This window comes from Arachis ipaensis, chromosome B7 (assembly GCF_059453495.1).
Source record: "Arachis ipaensis isolate K30076 ecotype BB chromosome B7, ASM5945349v1, whole genome shotgun sequence".
In the NCBI taxonomy this organism is placed as follows: Eukaryota; Viridiplantae; Streptophyta; class Magnoliopsida; order Fabales; family Fabaceae; genus Arachis; species Arachis ipaensis.
In genome coordinates this window covers 54,410,001-54,422,500 of record NC_142442.1, presented here as the reverse complement: position 1 = coordinate 54,422,500, position 12,500 = coordinate 54,410,001, and positions in this window count along the sequence as shown.

Here is a 12,500-nt window from a genome sequence, read left to right as displayed (position 1 = left end):
GACCCGGTACACTTGCCGGTTAGTTTTGGGTGTTTTGGTAGAAATTCGTTTCTCATCAAAATATCTCATCAAGTTTTTGGCGCCGTTGCCGGGGATTGATTAGATTGACAATGATTAAGTGAGGTGGTAATCTAGATCAAGCACTTTTTCTTTATTTTTCTTTAACCTTTGATTAACCCACTAACTGTTTGAATTTTTGCTTAAGCTAACTAAAACTTCATTCTAGCAGTAGATTGAAGTATCACTGGTTTGTGTGCTCTTATGTTCTGCTTGTATGTCAGGTACACAAAGAGCCATACCCAATTTTCATGAACAAGACGAAAGAACTCTCAGGAGGTTAAGAAGAGCCGAAAGAGGGAAAAGTATTGTTGGAGAAGAAGAATCTGAGGAAGAATACCACGAGATGGAAGGAGATACATCTAATCCAGGAGAAGGAGTTAATAATCCACCACAACAGAGGAGAGTATTGGCTTCCTATACTTTTGCAAATGCTAGACATTGTGGAAGCAGCATTCTCACCCCTAATGTCAATGCAAATAACTTTGAACTGAAGCCACAACTCATCACATTGGTCCAGAATAACTGCTCATTTGGAGGAGGACCATTGGAGGATCCAAATCAACATCTATCTACCTTCTTGAGGATCTGTGACACTGTCAAATCCAATGGTGTGAATCCTGAGACTTACAAGCTTCTGCTGTTCCCGTTCTCATTAAGGGATAAGGCTGCACAATGGCTTGAAACTTTTCCCCAAGCAAGTATCACTAGTTGGGATGACTTGGTGGCTAAATTTCTAGCCAAATTCTATCCACCCCAGAGAGTCATCAGGCTGAAAACTGAGGTGCAGACATTCACACAATTAGATGCTGAATCCTTGTATGAAGCATGGGAGAGGTACAAAGCCTTAATCAGAAAGTGCCCTCCAGAGATGTTCAATGAATGGGATGTGCTGCAAAATTTCTATGAAGGCCTGACATTGAAATCTCAGGAGGCATTAGATCATTCTGCTGGAGGTTCAATACAACTAATGAAAACTGCTGAGGAAGCTCAGAATCTTGTGGACATGGTGGCCAACAATCAATATTTCTTTGCTCATCAAAGAAGCCGCCAACCATCACAAAGAAGAGGAGTAATGGAACTAGACGGAGTGGATTCAATCCTAGCTCAAAACAAGATGATGCAGCAGCAATTTCAACAACAATTTGAGCAAATGGCTAAGAGGATTGACAGTCTCCAAGTTGCAGCAGTCAACACTAGCCAGCCATCAACCACATGGGGTCAGAGTGAAGAGACTCAAGAGGAGCAACAACAAGAACAAGCCCAGTACATGCACAACCAAAATTCTGGGCCAAATGAAGTATATGGTGACACTTACAACCCTTCTTGGAAGAACCACCCAAACCTTAGGTGGGGAGACAATCACAACCAAAATCAACAACCATGGCAGAGAAACTCAAACCAAAACACTTTAAGAAACAACCAAAACCACAACCAGCAGCAAACCAACCAAAACCCCTACAGAAAACCTCAAAACAACTACTCCAACCCCAACCATTACCAATCTAATAACCAACCCACCAACCAAAATGTCTACCATCCACCATCCACATTTCACAACCCACCACAAGCATCACCTGAATCTCACAGACTCACCAACTTGGAAACCTTGATAGACAAAATGTGGAAACACCAAGAAATGACAACCAAGAACCATGAAGCCTCCATGAAGAGCCTAGAGAGGCAAATTGGGCAAATCTCCAAACAGATTTCTGTTGAGAAATTTTCAAGCTCACTGCCAAGTGACACAATCCCAAATCCTAAGGAAGAATGCAAGGCAATACAATTGAGGAGTGGAAAAGTCTTGGTGAAAAATGAAGAAGCAACCAAGAAGCCAAAGGAAAGTGACAAGAAACAAGCTGAAGAAGAGAAAGTCAATGACAAGAAGGAGGCAGCAAGCAAGCCAACTCAGGATCAAGCTCAAGAAAAAGAAGATCAGCCACAAAAATCAAGAAAGGGAAAGGAAGTAATTGAAGAGCCAACTGAGGACCAAAGGCAGGGAAATAACTTCACTCCTCCCTTGCCATATCCTCAAAGGTTTAACAAGGAAACTAAGGACCAACACTTCCCAAAATTTCTTGAAATCTTCAAGAAGTTAGAAATCAATATTCCCTTAACTGAAGCACTTGAGCAAATGCCCCTGTACGCAAAGTTCTTGAAGGAACTTATCAACAAGAAGAGGAGTTGGCAAGTTAATGAAACTGTACTGCTCACTGAGGAATGCAGAGCACTAATCCAGAAGGGACTTCCTCCCAAACTTGAGGACCCTGGGAGTTTCTTTCTACCCTGCGCCATTGGCAGTATGACTATCAAGAAGGCGATGTGTGACTTGGGAGCTAGTATCAATCTGATGCCTGCTTCTCTAGTGAAAAAGTTAGGCATAAAAGAGGTAAAACCGGTACAGATGTCTCTAGAATTGGTGGACAAATCAGTGATATGCCCCAGTGGTATAATTGAGAACCTTCTAGTCAAAGTAGACAGATTCATCTTCCCAGCAGATTTTGTGATCCTGGATTCGAATCAGGATGAGGGCGATTCCATTATACTGGGAAGACCGTTTTTAGCCACTGCTAGGGCCATCATAGACATAGAGCAAGGAGAATTAACCCTCAGGATGCATAATGAAAGTATCACTCTGAGTGTACTACCAGAAACACCGAACAGTAATGAAAAGAAGGATGGTACAGAAACAGACAAGGAGAATCTGCAGTGGAGGGAGGAAATCAACAAGACAAACAACAACTGCCCTCCCAAGCAAGAGATAGACGATACAGCAGGCCAAAAAGAGAAAGAGACTGTGCAAAGTAATGAAGAAGCTCAAGGGAACATTGTAGTATTGGCAACTAAGAAAAGGAATTTCAAAAGGGAGCCTGTTTTCAAAGAAGAAGAATTAACAAAAGGAAGGAAGAAAAACAAAAACAGAATCAAAAAGGGGTGGAAGAACAAAAAAATCCCAACAGAAGGGCTCTTCAAAGGTGACAAAGTGCAGTTAGTCTATCAACAACTGGGAACAGACCAACAGACTAACGATTACTACACTGTGAGCAAAATATTATCACTAGAACATGCTGAGATAGAGCACCAAGGAACAAAGAAGAAGCTCACGATCAGAGGGGACAAGTTGAGGCACTACAGTCATCAACCACCATAAAAGAAAGCTTCAATGTCAAGCTAGTGACAATAAAAGAGCGCTCCATGGGAGGCAACCCATGCTTTAAGATTCTTGTCATTTTACATTCAATAAACTATGGTCACCTGATGCATGAATTCTTTTCTCTTTTCATGAACATGTCCACTTATTGCATGCACTATTTTGAAACATATGCTAAGTTGATATATCTTTAAGCACACTTAACCAATATCATAAAGAATTTTGTTTTACATGCTTAAAATGTTTTGATAGAGCATATGGCCGAACACTAAGTTTGGTGTCCACATAGCTTCATGAGAATCTGAAATTCATGCATCAATAATCATACATTTGTCATTTTTTTCAAAACCTTATAAATAGAATTTTTTTTTAATGAAGGTATTAATTGTGATGAACCCTTTGACAAGAAGCAAGTTTGGTGTTCATCAAACCTTGATGCACCAATTCAAGGATACAATTAATCCTTCATGAAAAAAAAAAAAAAAAAAAAAAAAAAAAAAGAGAAAAAGAAAAGTATGATGAAAACAATTCTTATGAACATTTAAACTTCACTAATTGGAGGAAGAAACTCATTTTCCTTATATATTACCAAACATCAAGTTTGGTGTCCCCCAAAGGAAGTGTCACGGCTCACATGAGATAAGAATTGATAGTTCACATATTTTTAACTAAAAAGAATAATATTGCTACGGTGGGATAAGACTAATGCATGTGTCTTGTTGTGATGACTAGGAGGTCAAAGAATCTTCAATGAAAAGAAGGACAAGACAAAAGAAAGCTTAGCATAAGGACAAAATCATATCACATGCTTCAAGGAAGAAATCTGCCCCTCATTGAAAATGATCACGGCAAAGGCTAGGGAAGGAGCAAATTTTGTCTTCATTCATCCATACATGCACACCCTTGATCCCCATGGTGCTTAATTGCATCCTAGCCCTCTATTTCTCATATAAAAGCATACCACCTTCAAGCCATGCACATGACCGAATCACTCCTCAACATTACAAGTCTTGTGCAACCTTTTCTTTTACTTTAAACTCCAAACACTCAATCTTCTCTCCATAATTCCCTAGCAAGTTCAGTCCGAACCTCTTTTTTTTTCCTCCAACCACACATCAAACTCTCCAACACTCTCCACATTCCCTCTCAACCAACCAAGTGATTATGGCATCCTCCTCAAGAACCAAACGACGAAAAGGAAAAGATCCAATAGTAGAGGAAGAAACACATGAGTATGACCAATGGAAGTTCAAGTCTTGGTCTCATCAAATGCAAATTCAATGGATGAACGAGAAAAAAATTTATCCTGAGATTCCATTCATGTTGCCGGATGATGGGTGTCAAGAAATAAAGAACAAGATCCGGAAGAGGAGATGGGAGGAACTTACATCACCAATCTCTCGAATTAATGCCAATATTATAAGAGAGTTTTATGCAAATGCCCCAAGGATTGACATGCGTGAACCCCCAACGTACAAGAGCTATGTGCGTGGGGTGGAAGTAGACTTTGGCCCAGATGCAATCAAGAAAGTTTTGAAACTAAAGTCAGTGCGCTTTGATGAACCGGGATACCAACAAAGATTGACTGAGGATCAAAATTATGAAGAGATTGCAAGAGACATTTGTTTTGAGAACTCAAGATGGGAGGGAGATGACAAGAACAGATACAAGTTCTTGAAGAGATGTAACCTCATTCCGGAGGCAAAAGGATGGTATGAGTTGATGAAAAGGTCAATTCTGGGGACAGTGAACACCTCAGAAGTTAACAGGGAGAGAGCCTTAATGCTGCATTGTATCATGGTGGGTGGAGAGATAAGAGTTCATGAGATCCTTGCAAGAGACATCCTAAAGATAGCTGAAAAAAATTCGGCCGGATCTTGGTTGTACTATCCAAGCACCATTTGGAAGTTGTGTGCAAAGGCCAAAGTTCCATTGGAAGAGGAGAATCCAATGTGGCTAAGCCAAGGCATGCCCATAACTATTGAACGAATGACGATGCCCCTTGAAGCACACCAAGGCCGAAGGCCACATGGAGGAAGGGAAAGAGAAGAGCAAATGGAAGTAGATGAGCCCCACATGGAAGAAGAGCCACAAGAGGAGGAGGAACAGCCACACTTTTTCTCACAAGGCAATATGGACATGACTCAAATGCAAGAAGCAATAGGGAGGTTATCTCAGCAATACACAAGAATCCAAGCAAGGCAAGAGGAATATCATTCTCTGTACATGCAAAACCAACAAGCACAAGAAGAAAGAGAGCTGAGAATAATCAACAAACAAAATGAATTCGAGTCAAGATTTCTTGCGATGCAAGAAGAACATGCCTTTCAATCTCATGAATCTTTTGGGAAGTTGGAACAAATGCAAGCTGAAAGTTTGAAGGCCTTCAAGGAGTTCACAACACTCCAAGAAGCAAGGTATGAAGTGCAAGCCGATTACAATGTCAATAGCCAAATCAAACTAAACTATATTGGAGAACATTTGCATCACATGGATCCGGCATTCCCAACTTTTGATGAATTTTTCAAAATGAGAAGTGAGATGGAAGTGAACAGGGCTATGAGACTTGAAGATAGAGTGGAGGAGGCTATGAACAAGGCTGGCTTTTGGCAAGATCAAGAACCACCAAACAAAGATGGTGGGAACACTAGCAGCCAAGTATATGAAAGGAGAAAGAAAAGGCATGACAAATAAAAGGTGGATTTGCTCCTTGATCATCACAACATGCATTCTATCTGTTCCAATCTGTTTTTGAAAATTTTTTTTTTTTTGTAGTCATTTAAAAGTCTTTGCATTGTGTTGGTTATTTCAAAATAAGTAAGCTAGTTCATGTGTTGGCTTGTGTGTTCATTTTCACTTAACAAGAAGTATGTGTTGTCCCCTGCATCTTTAAATTTAATAAAAGAACAGTTTGAATGTGAAGTGAAATGGTCTCTGTTAGTTAGAAGTGGAATAAAAGTAAGTGGTGGTGTGTGTGATTGCATTATAACTCACTTTAGTGAATAAAGAGCTAAGATATCTCCTTCTAAGTAGAGAGTGGCCTATTGTCTATGAATCTCAATTGAATAGAATTCCTTGGTTAGAAAGAAAAACAAAAAAAAGAAAGAAAGAACAAAGAAAGCTAAAAGGTGGCAAAACAAAAGAAAAACAAAAAGAAATAAAGCTGGACACCAATAGCTTGAACTCTGAAATATATGCCTGTGATGTTTTTGTACTAGGATCTGCTTGGATTAGTAAGCTCTTAGGAGTGCCTCAACACTTGGTGACTTGGGTTAACTAACCCGGGATCATCAGCTGAAAATCCACTATCAAGAGCAACCTAACTACAAAGCATTTAGTAGCCCAAAGAGGTGCTGGGCATCAATGTTTTAAGAAGGAATGTGAGCCAAGTGTCTATGGTGAATAATGTGTCAAGTATAAAAAGAAAATGAACTTGCTACACATGACACTCAAATAAAGCTTTTGAATAAAGTAATAGCCAAGGATAAAGGAATAATGAGAGGTCATAGCAGTATGTCACTTGAAACTTGAAGGAAACTTTCTAGGCCTAGGAGTCAATAAGAAGTGAGCATTTGCATATCCACATAAAACCCCATGAACTATCAATAACACTTTGCTAGCATGAACTTCCTCTTCCATTTCATTCTTTCTTCTTAATAAATTCATTTCTTGCTTGGGGACAAGCAAGCTTTAAGTTTGGTGTTGTGATGACAAGTCATCTTAGCCCATTTTAGCTAGTCTTTTTCTTTTGTTTTCATTAGAATTATGCACTTTCTTAAGCTACAAGCAAGCTAATTGAGTAGATTTTCATGTTTCCCTTGATTGAACCAACCATATGTGAATTCATGCCATTTCATGAGGTTTTGAACTATATTTGTTGCATATTGTGGAAGATTGAATACCTCATGATTTTGAGCAAAACTTTGATTAGTTTGGTTGATCAATGATAGGTGAAGAAGGCTTGGAGAAAGGTTGAAGCAAAGAGGAATGGCTAGGAGTGAAGAGAGGACAATGGAATAAGTGAAAATTGAACCGGGTTGCATGAAGTTAGCCCCAACGTTAGCCCCCTAACTTGGAGGCTAACGTTGGGCATATGAATCACTCTTTGGAAGTAGCCAACGTTAGCTCCAACGTTAGCCCCCTAACTTGGAGGCTAACGTTGGAACTTGAGAGTTTCTCCCTGGGCTACTAACGTTGGCACTTAAATCACAATGGGGGAGTAGGCAACGTTTGCGCCAACGTTAGCCCCCTAACGTGGAGGCTAACGTTGGCACCAATCATACCAAGCAAGGCCAACGTTAGGGTCAAAGTTAGACCCCTAACGTTGGCGCCAACGTCTAAACCAGAAGAATGTGGTTTGCTGATATGAAAAGTTAGGGTCAAAGTTAGACCCCTAACTTTGACCCTAACGTTGAAGACCAACGTTGGCTAACTCCATTTCCGGTTCAATTGGTTCACTTCGGTTCTTCTTCAATCTTCAAGAGCAATCAACCAAGGCCTCTTTCAACCCAATTCCACCAAGAACAAAGGCCCAACTCAAGGCTTGAAGATCATTTTGGAAAGTGTATAAATAGGATAGAATTCAATTTGTTTTGGGAGCTTTGGCTGGAGAGTTTTCTTTTAGAGCTTTCCTTTTAGAATTTTCATAATAGTTTTCGAAGAGCTTTTGAACTTGAGTGAACTTTAATTTCTTGCTTTCATTGCTTTCAATTTCATTTGACTTTTGTCTTGGATCTTGGATTGGAGAATTGAAGAAATTCTGTTTCAATCTCAATCTTGGATCTCTCTGTTTCCTTTACTGTTAATTGAATTAGCATTTCTGTTTCTGTTACTTGATCTTCATCTCTTTTCTTTGCAATTTACAATTTCCTTGCTATTGTTCTTGTGGGATCTAGGAAGGCATTGAGATCTAGACTTGGTTTTCTAGTCTCTGGGTCCTGAGATCTAAATTCTCATTTCAATTCTCTGTTTAATGCTTTCATTGTTCATTTACTTTGCTGTTATAAGATCCGGTTCAATCCCAACTCCCTTTTCCTCTTCTGTTTGATGCAATTTAGTTTTCCCTTGTTTAAATTCTGCAAATCCTCATCCCAATCCCCTTTACTTTTCAAGCAATTTACATTTCTTGCACTTTAAGATTCTGCAATTTACATTTCTTGCACTTTAAGTTTCTGTCATTTAATTTCTTGTCCTTTAAGTTTCAGCAATTTACTTTCCCGCTCTCTTTAATTCCATGCAATTTACATTCTGCAAATCACAAATCACCCAACCAACACTTGATTCGCTTGACTAAATCAACCACTAAACTAAAATTGCTCAATCCTTCAATCCCTGTGGGATCGACCTCACTTCCGTGAGTTTTTATTACTTGATACGACCCGGTACACTTGCCGGTTAGTTTTGGGTGTTTTGGTAGAAATTCGTTTCTCATCAAAATATCTCATCAGCTCCCTCTCCGGAATCGAACCCTAATTCTCCGTCACCCGTCACCACCATGGTAGGCCACTATCCTACCATCGAAAGTTGATAGGGCAGAAATTTGAATGATGCGTCGCCGGCACAAGGGCCGTGCGATCCGACGAGTTATCATGAATCATCAAAGCAACAGGCAGAGCCTGCGTTGACCTTTTATCTAATAAATGCATCCCTTCCAGAAGTCGGGGTTTGTTGCACGTATTAGCTCTAGAATTACTACGGTTATCCGAGTAGTAGGTACCATCAAACAAACTATAACTGATTTAATGAGCCATTCGCAGTTTCACAGTCTGAATTAGTTCATACTTACACATGCATGGCTTAATCTTTGAGACAAGCATATGACTACTGGCAGGATCAACCAGGTAGCATCCGTCACCGACCCTGCGCGCCGAGCTGCCGACGCCCCCCGCGAGGGGAAGCTTTCGAAGGACACGGCGGCAGGCGTCTTTCCGAGAAACCGAATCATCTGAGGGACAGACGGGGATCTAAGACCCCATCCCAACCGCGTGCACCGCACCAGCGAGAACAGAACGCGCACGCAGGCCACCGTTGCCGCGCAGAGCGCCGAGACGGGTAGGACCACGGGCGTGTCTTGGAACTCCCCCGGCAATCCCACTAGGGGACTCCGGAGAGGAAAGGTTGGGGCAAGGCAGGGATACCACTCCACGGGGTAGGAAACACAGGAGCCGCACAACAGTGGAACGAGCACGGTAGCTCGAGCCCACACATGGAGAGGATCCGGTGCGCCCGTTCGTTGCGCGAGGCAAGGAGCCAGACAGCACTCAAGACCCAAACACCACTCATCCGCCAACACGGCCCACAAACCCAGCACTCCCAGACGAACCGCGCCCCGCACGCCAAGACGCGTGCAGGCAAGCGGAAGCATACGGGAGCGCCGAGCCAACGCCGCTGGGCAGGTTTCAAGGGAAGGGACAAAAGAGACTCGAGGGACAGCCCGAAGCGTAAGGTGCTTCGGACGATAACCGAACAGCTGCACCGTCTAGATAAAGCCACACGAACAACCCACACACCGCTCATCCGCCACCACGGTCCGCAAACACAGCACGCCCGGACGAACCGCGCCCCGCACGCCTAGGCGCGTGCAGGCAAGCGGAAGCACACGAGGTAGCCGAGTCAGCGCCGCTGGGCAGGGTTCGGGGGAAGCGACGAATAACATTCAAGGGACAGCCAGATGCGTGAGGTGCTTCGGGCGATAGCCGAACAGCCGCACCGTCTTAAGCAACACGCCCAACCCACACCGCATCGGGCACCGTCGTACGTCGACCCTAGACGTAGGGCGAGCACGACACGTTGCCCCTCGGGAGTGGACACGAACAGGTAACCGTCTTTCGCAACGTGCCCCCTCAAAGTGCTGGGACGAGCACGTCGCGTTGCCCCCTGCCCACGACACCCGCTGCCGCACGCATATCCATCATCCGCGTCGTGCGCCACACTAGGCCTGGCCAAGCGTCGGGCTGCGCAAGCCGCGTTGCCCCTCGCGGGGGCGCACAGGCCGCCCGCCGATCCCACGTCGTGCTCGGACTTGGGATGATCCCCCTAGTCCTGGGCCGAGCACAAGGTGTTGCCCCGAGCGTGTGCCCAAGGCACAACTCCACCACGCCATGCTCCCTAGGTGGTGCCTAGGTGGGCCGTGCACGGACGTGTTTCCCTTCTTGTTGGTCCTTCGGTGATCGGGGTTCGCAGCAGCCAGACGCACGTGCTCGACCTTGGACCTGGGGCGGGGGACCCCGGCGGCACACCACAACCACAACGTGCTTGCTAGTGTGCCTAGGGGATGGCAAGGCAACGTGCATCTTGCTGGCATTGCGCCCAGCAAGCCTTTGGGCAACTCGAGTTTCAGCAGCACGACACCCCTCCCCCCTATAATAGGCTGCCGAGCCATTACCAAAGTGCCACGGGTAGACGTCCTTTTCCGTGAGGAGACATACTAAAGGAAAGTGCTCTAGAGGTCGAATTTTGACGCCGTTTTTTGCAACAACCTCTAGAAAAATAAGATCTTTCCATCCTCCAAATTTGGTGAATTTACACCGTGCCGATTTTTTTTGACGATTTTTTTACCGCCCGGAATGCCGGAAATTCAAAAAAAATGAAAAACGGAGCAAACCTGCGATTTTTGAACTGGATTTTTTTGTGCAGCCTTCACATAATATTACCAAGGTTCCCTCAAAATTTCACGAAAAATGCACGAGCCAATTCTGAGATATGAAAATTTGGCTCCTCCGTTGCCACGCTCCGAGCCATCGTTGCAACGGCGGGTGCCTCCGTGGGGGGCGGGGGAGCCCGGCGGCACACCACAACCACAACGTGCTTGCTAGTGTGCCTAGGGGATGGCAAGGCAACGTGCATCTGGCTGGCATTGCGCCCAGCAAGCCTTTGGGCAACTCGAGTTTCAGCATCACGACTCCCCTCCCCCCTATAATAGGCTGCCGAGCCATTACCAAAGTGCCACGGGTAGACGTCCTTTTCCGTGAGGAGACATACTAAAGGAAAGTGCTCTAGAGGTCGAATTTTGACGCCGTTTTTTGCAACAACCTCTAGAAAAATAAGAACTTTCCATCCTCCAAATTTGGTGAATTTACACCGTGCCGATTTTTTTTGACGATTTTTTTACCGCCCGGAATGCCGGAAATTCAAAAAAAATGAAAAACGGAGAAAACCTGCGATTTTTGACCTGGATTTTTTTGTGCAGCCTTCACATAATATTACCAAGGTTCCCTCAAAATTTCACGAAAAATGCACGAGCCAATTCTGAGATATGAAAATTTGGCTCCTCCGTTGCAACGCTCCGAGCCATCGTTGCAACGGCGGGTGCCTCCGTGGGGGGCGGGGGAGCCCGGCGGCACACCACAACCACAACGTGCTTGCTAGTGTGCCTAGGGGATGGCAAGGCAACGTGCATCTTGCTGGCATTGCGCCCAGCAAGCCTTTGGGCAACTCGAGTTTCAGCATCACGACACCCCTCCCCCCTATAATAGGCTGCCGAGCCATTACCAAGGTGCCACGGGTAGACGTCCTTTTCCGTGAGGAGACATACTCAAGGAAAGTGCTCTAGAGGTCGAATTTTGACGCCGTTTTTTGCAACAACCTCTAGAAAAATAAGATCTTTCCATCCCCCAAATTTGGTGAATTTACACCGTGCCGATTTTTTTTGCCGATTTTTTTACCGCCCGGAAAGCCGGAAATTCAAAAAAAATGAAAAACGGAGCAAACGTGCGATTTTTGACCTGGATTTTTTTGTGCAGCCTTCACATAATATTACCAAGGTTCCCTCAAAATTTCACGAAAAATGCACGAGCCAATTCTGAGATATGAAAATTTGGCTCCTCCGTTGCAACGCTCCGAGCCATCGTTGCAACGGCGGGTGCCTCCGTGGGGGGCGGGGGAGCCCGGCGGCACACCACAACCACAACGTGCTTGCTAGTGTGCCTAGGGGATGGCAAGGCAACGTGCATCTTGCTGGCATTGCGCCCAGCAAGCCTTTGGGCAACTCGAGTTTCAGCATCACGACACCCCTCCCCCCTATAATAGGCTGCCGAGCCATTACCAAGGTGCCACGGGTAGACGTCCTTTTCCGTGAGGAGACATACTCAAGGAAAGTGCTCTAGAGGTCGAATTTTGACGCCGTTTTTTGCAACAACCTCTAGAAAAATAAGATCTTTCCATCCCCCAAATTTGGTGAATTTACACCGTGCCGATTTTTTTTGCCGATTTTTTTACCGCCCGGAAAGCCGGAAATTCAAAAAAAATGAAAAACGGAGCAAACGTGCGATTTTTGACCTGGATTTTTTTGTGC